Here is a 7,042-nt window from a genome sequence, read left to right on the forward strand (position 1 = left end):
ACTAGCATTCTCTGCATGTTAATGGCTTGCCATGGTATAGCACTCGGAAGAGTGCGCATTAGTTACACACGCCACGACATGAACCCACCTGCATCGTAATTTCCTACTAAAAATGAAAAATCTCTCTCTCTAATTGATACTAAACACTTATGCTTGAGACAGAGGCAACTCTTTAACAGTGATCTGTTACACTGAAACAAGAACGGATTAAGGTTCCATTGGAGAGCAAAGGTTTTGTCAGATCCCTACACCGTGCGTCCTGTAAACCCATCATACTAGATAATTCCTAAAACATCTATGTAATTATTTATGCCGTTTTTTGCACGTTTTATATGGTCAACATGCTTCGCCTGCAGACCGTATCAACAAGGTATAATAAAGAGTATGGACATGTACATATATAGTCCGTTTTCCGGTGCGTACTGCACAGCAGTAGAAATAGAAATATTCGTATCTTCGTAAGCAGAAAATATCCAGGCGTTGCGATTTATTTATCGTCAATAGCGATAGAGATTAGGTAGCGCTACGGCCGGAATTTTGGTGCGCCGTAACCAATGCCGCAAGGCGGATTTTATGTCCTAGGCATGACTAGATGGGTAGATGCAATAATGATAGGGAAATAGCGCTGGCTATGGATGTTTGCCGGGTGCTGTCGCAAAGGCTGGTGAAGGCAACAATTCGACGTAGGCATTGCCATACGACTTCAGGTTTGCTTAGCCAATTTTATCTTTTTTCTCTTCGAAATCTGTTGATATGATGTTTAGGACACTCTTTCCCGCCTTCGATATAGATGTAAGTGTCCAGATTCAGTACTGGTAATTTTTCTTTCCTATGATGATATACAGTGGCTAGTGATATAGGAAAAAGGTGATAGTGAGAGGTTAATTTTAAAAGAAAGTGATGGCACCCAGTTTGTAAGCTAGCTTTTTTAATCATAGGAAAAGCTTCGCCAGTCGGTGAGCGTTAACTGCGTTCGATCATTTTCGTCGGAAGGCCTGAGCGATTTACGGATCATCTGTCGTACATTCATACTTAGCTCTGTGATGACGGTGCTTTAGTGTCGAGGGTGGCTTACTGACTAGAGACACAAGCAAAAAGTACGAATCGGAGGGGTCGAACTATTATCTGTATACAAACATATTATTTAAATAGGAAGATAGATTTCTTCGAAATTTTTCATTTCATATGAGTCTATCAAAAGAGTCTTGTAGTGAATAATGAAATTTATTATTTGCGACCCACTTTCCATCAAGCGATTTTCCTAGCTGCCCAATATGTAACGCTTTGTAACCTCTAACCTGTGTTTTTGTGTACATGAACAACGGTTACGATCATTATATCTACGTACTTTTCTATCGCTCGATGTAGCTCTTTGTTTTTCTGACCTTAAAATTTATTAAATATAAAACATTACTGATACTGTTATATTCATCTGTCGACCGTATTCAGTTTTGATATGATGAAGCATAAAATACACTGAGGTCCTTTGACTATGATACTACTTGAGTACAGTCGATCCGCGTTCTTTATGAGCTAACTTCTAGTATTCAGCCTGTCCGCTTGGCCTGATCCATCGAAAACTCCTTGACTCTTATGATCATCGTCATTCCGTACTAACCGCGTATTCGCATGACAAAATACTCTTGCAGAAGTCGCTCAGAAGTCTGTGTATATAAGCCCAAAGTTACAACTGCGGCCATTACCCATAAACTGAGAACGACGCTTCTTAGCCTTGCTGGTTTACCCAAATATTATATAATTGTTATTGTCACATAATTTTTTCTTAATTTTATTTTCAAAAATTACCGTGCAACTATTAGCGATCACAAGGTGAGGTACTGTTAAACGGAGTTTTTATCATAATCTTTACGATTCTGATAGGAATTATTTTACATTTGGAAAACCCTTGGCTGCTTCTCATCGTTTAGTTATAATTTGATAATCAAAATTATGAACTGCGAACATCATTTTAGGGACTGTAAATTGACCCAGATCTGAGGCAGGCCTGCTAGTAGCGACAGGTATTAGTTGTGGATGCATTCGGTGCCTTAAGAACTCTAAAAAAGCTACTTCGTATCATTAACTAGCATGAGATAAAAAATTGAAGTTGCGTGAACCAGGTTTGAGATAACACCTAAAGGCCAGGAGAGACCAATATAAAGATTACGCGCTCATAAGGCAAATAATACGTATCTCATAGTTTCCGTAGCAGTGCTCAAAAAGATTCTAGCAAAAAGTATTAAAATGTTTCCCATAAGCCATTAAATATGTGCCACTGTCCATATGCCTAGAATAAAAATAATCGGTGTCCTTGATGCTATGAACTAACATGCATAAATTAAACTACGACGGCGTTGTTGTATTACTGCTATAAGACGCGTACAGGCGTACTTTGCCAACCTCGAACTCCTACAGCCAAAATCCAAACGACCATTTACGTAATCAAAGAAACAGATCATATTATTCAATCTTGCGTTTGCAGTAAAAAAAAAACTCTAATAGGACTGTCAGTTTCCACTTCTACTTTCCTGCAAAAAAACTGGCCACTGAGGCAGACTAGAATTACCTCTGCAGTAATTCAATGATCACTGGTGTACCTCAGAAGCATCTATTACCTAAACGATCGCCATAGGTAAATTCGATAGTGTCTCATTAAATAGGCAAAATAGAACAGTTTTTCCAAAAAAAAACTTCTTCTCAAATGTTGATAAAAAAGCGTTCTCTTATTTCGGCAGGCCAAGACCTTACAAGGTCAGTCCTAACAATAGAGACAAGAGACAGCACGTCAGCTTCGATTCGTTACGAGAAAATGGAGCACTAGACCTGCCGCCCGTTAAACAGAAGTAAGATTCATCGGGTAGAGGTGCACGCGAAGACCATAACGATCCCTTTTAAGCACTGATGGAGAGCACTTTCACACCCTTACAATTTGAGCTACCGACTTAACTTTTCCGCAGGGGAAGCAACGACAGCGTTTAGATTCCGCCTTGCTCAGTCGTTTGCCCCACTGGTCCGCCTACCCGTTCCGTCCGCCCTTGAGTATGATAACATTCTTTCCCGCCTTTTCCTACTCTCTACTCGGATTTCTTCCCATGAGCCGTTAGTGAGCCAACATTCTAATCCTCACTTCGACGCAACGATAACAGAGTTCTCATTTGCTCTCTCTTTACAAAACGGAACAGTGAATCTGTTAAACAGCAGGTGGCAGTCTTCCAATACACAGTAGTTAGCAGACATCGTTCAACAGCCCGGCCGCCTTGTGCTCTGCCAATATTTGAAATGTAGCGCCAGCACCTTATGCCCTTCTTGAAACTTTAAATGTTAGCATATTCCCGCAGTCTTTGGTCGAAGGTAGCTTGACCTGGGCAGGTTCTGTTGTTATCTGAGTCAAGCAAAAGCACGCAAGAGCCAGGATGTGCCTAGCGTCGCTCGCCTATATGAAACTGTACCTTACTTGTAAAGGCGCGATAGGTAGTAGCAGCTACCTGAAAAAAGGATCGTGGAAGAAAAGAAAATGACGTCTCTGAGAAAATGAGACAATATGCGGCAAAGCTCAGTCCATTATCTGCAGCCGAAATTACTTACGTTTTAAATTACACATATTTATTATAAATCTGATTGAAATACGTTTTCAATAGTCGTCCCTATGTGCTGAAATACGATGATTGCTGTCGTCAGTGCGGGTTAACTCATACATAGATCCTAGGACCTGAGCGTTTATGTTGAAAGCTCGGCACTTGAGATTTTTTGGCTAAATTCATTCGCGTTTGCGCCTAACGATGCTCCGATTGCCACTCCTACTAACTAATGAGGCTAAATTAGCCACGTGTTTGCCTTACGTCTGACGAATCCTAACATGAGCAGATATGGCATGTCTGCGATTTCACTTATCCATTCCTGGTAACCCTAGAAAAATATGTTGTGTCAAATAACATACAGGGACAATTACGGAAAACTGCAAGCCTGTCGGAAGCTCTACTTTTTCTATTTTCTGACTAATAACATCTCCGATTTCTTCGCACTACTAGCAGCTTCAGTGTCTATTTCGGAGAAACAATACGGCTTCCTGCCAAGATACTTCGAATCAGACCGTCTGTAAACAATTTAACGGCTTGACTCCGATTAATAACATACTACGAAGTGGTACTCAAAGCGAAAGTGGAATCAAATAAGCTTTATCCCCAAGTCTATTGAAAGGAGAAAAAAGGATATATATATATATATATCGAGCTCACCATATATATTTCAAAGTTCCTAATGCAAATGCACTGATAACGACCCTTCAAGAGCAGTTTTTTAGTTAAACAAAATTTAAATTAATGGTAGAAGCAATCTTTTGTTGCTTCGTTAAAATAGACCGCCGATATGTATTCAGATCCCATGAAGTTGGCACAAATGCTTGGAAAAATAGGTGCGCAATACAGTAAGGAATTTTAAAGAGTGTTTATCAGCAGAGTCCTATTGGAACAAGCGTTTTCCTCCATTGCTATAGAGTAGAAGATTTACACGTAAATAATGGCTGCGGGCTTCATTTTACATTTACCTAGATAAAAATAGAACTACCCCGCCTCTAATAAACTGAATATATAAAAAAGATAAACAGTTAGAGTTGGAGTCTGTTTACATCTAATTAAAGTCGAACATATAAATGGATAGAGTTGACGTAGCTGATAGAGTAGTGTACAATTATTACCTAAGTGGTCCCAACATCGGTGCTGCAACTACGCTTCATGTTTAATTTCCTGCAGTGCGATTTTGCCGAAGCCGCCCATTTGTCGCCGTTGCGTTTTTTACAACACCGAAAAAAATGTTCGTACATATCGTATAGGACGTTAAAGAGGAGTGCATTTGAAGAACAAATTTGCCTTAACAACATTTTAGTAAAATCCCTTGACGGAAACGACAAGCGTACTCTCCAGCTTAGATTACTTGAGTATCGTCAAAGGGGCAAAGACCGTTCAACCTATCTGAACGCACTTAGTAGATTACATGACTCTCTGACGTCCGGTAAAGCCGGCCGTCCGGGAACTCTGAAAACAGCTGTTGTTGAAGTCGAGCCGTAATGGGAAAAACAGCGCCTGCCGAAGAAACGTCACTAATAAGTCTAGAATATATTGCTATTATACGTCTTCGTCTATCTCGCACAGAGAACTCGGTCAGTATAGCCCCTGAAGCCACGTCGTTTCTCGCGGCTACTGTTTCTAGTCGCCCGACGGCAGAGAAACAGAAAATCACGACGAGCTTTGAACTTTTTAACAGGTAATTCGTTCGCGTACATCCTATTCAATTGCGTTTAGGTTTACCACAATGTGTTCCATCAATAGATAAATAATAATAAATAAAAGTAACCGTTATCGATTTTCCTCTAAACTTGAGTCGAAAGAACAAAGTTATCTTTTACTTGTAACTTCTTTCATAGAAATTCAGCGAATAATTATATTCATTTCTCGAGGTCGACCAGAAAATGCAATATAGCTTCCAAGGACTGTGCAAGATCATGATTGTTTCCACAATTAGCTGCGCGTCTGCAGGTCGAAATATACGGTGACGAGTTTAGAGCTTAAAGATGACATGAGACTTGGATGGGCGAGGTGTCATCAGTTGAATTTCAAAAGCCAAATAGTCATCAGTAAGTCAAGCTGGACGTAGATCTCAATGTCCAATGTGGAGAGCGAGACCCAGTTACCTATGTCTAGTACGACGCGAACAAAGCTCCCGGGTAGATCTAGTTAGCCATATGTATCACACGAACTACTGACAAATATTAGTGTTTGACACACGTAGTAAATGGAATATATCAATGCGTAGGTGAAGATGCTGTTACCGGATACATATATGGAAATATTCTATGGAATCTTGCCTAGAAGGCCAGTGGCGATATTCAACCCCAATTTTTAAGCAGCTGGAGCATTGCTGAAAGATAGAGCAATTTTAAACTGATAAGTCTATAAACTGATTACAAAAAATCGAATGTTTTTATATAGGGTCAATAACCGCGCACTGCTGTATAAGTGAGTAATATCTTTAAAGCAGTTTTAAGAACAGGTCAATAAATATGCATTACTACCATAATACTACTACATTCTCAACTGTTTTTCCCACTATCTCTGCTCCACTTCTTACTGTCCCTATGCCAGAACCTTTCCTTAATTACGCTCTCCTTTATTCCGCCGTACGAAGCGCGTTGTTCTGGAATTCTGGTTTTTGGAAATCTGGCCTCAGCGATTCCAGCTTCTCAAGCTTTTCCGTTGCTGTGATGCAGTTGTCTAAATGGAGGTCTCATTTTATCCCTCATAAAAAGCTAACTAGTTAACTAATAAAGGACATACCGTAAAATGCTGTTGCTGTTGTTGTTGGCGTAGTCCTTTTAATTTAATAAAAATGTTCGCCCTTGTTGTAATCTTCCAAACGCTTTTTTATGAGCTTCAGCATATGATGATGGAGCCCAGCTATCTGCCGGACCAGAACGCGTTTGTCATCGCGTTCAACTACATACGAAAAAACAGAAGATTTCTTGCACGCCTCAGGACACTTTAGATGTAATTTTCGCCATTCTGCGGTTGAAGACCCCGGAACGGCTTCGCAGAGATCGACCTCGCGGTTCGTTGTCGCCGTCGAGTTCTTTCTTGAGATACCCCATCGCACGGCCCTGTTCCGTGAAGAGCCGTTCACGTCGATTTAACACAGTTAGGTGCAGCCTACATATAAATATAAATGTAGGTCAACCGACCTTCAATTATAGTCACAGTCGATGTTAGCCAGGGTTGCGTTACATTTTCGTTGATGTGATATTTTTATCACGCCGTGTTTCGGATCGCGGTACTAGCCGTCACACTCAATGACGGCACCATAGGCATTGTATTACAAAAAACAAATTCGGCGTTAATATGAACAGTAGTTTATAACTAAGATTAAGGAAACACATTATTTTAGTCATTGATATATTCGTTTAAATCTTTGTTTTCAATCATGGGTGGATCTTTAGAAATTATTTTTTTCGATTATCTGTACGACATCGCACCTGTTTGCGCGTATCGGAAAG

Source organism: Varroa jacobsoni, unplaced genomic scaffold, assembly GCF_002532875.2.
Source record: "Varroa jacobsoni isolate VJ856 unplaced genomic scaffold, vjacob_1.0 scaffold_898, whole genome shotgun sequence".
NCBI classification, from domain to species: Eukaryota; Metazoa; Arthropoda; class Arachnida; order Mesostigmata; family Varroidae; genus Varroa; species Varroa jacobsoni.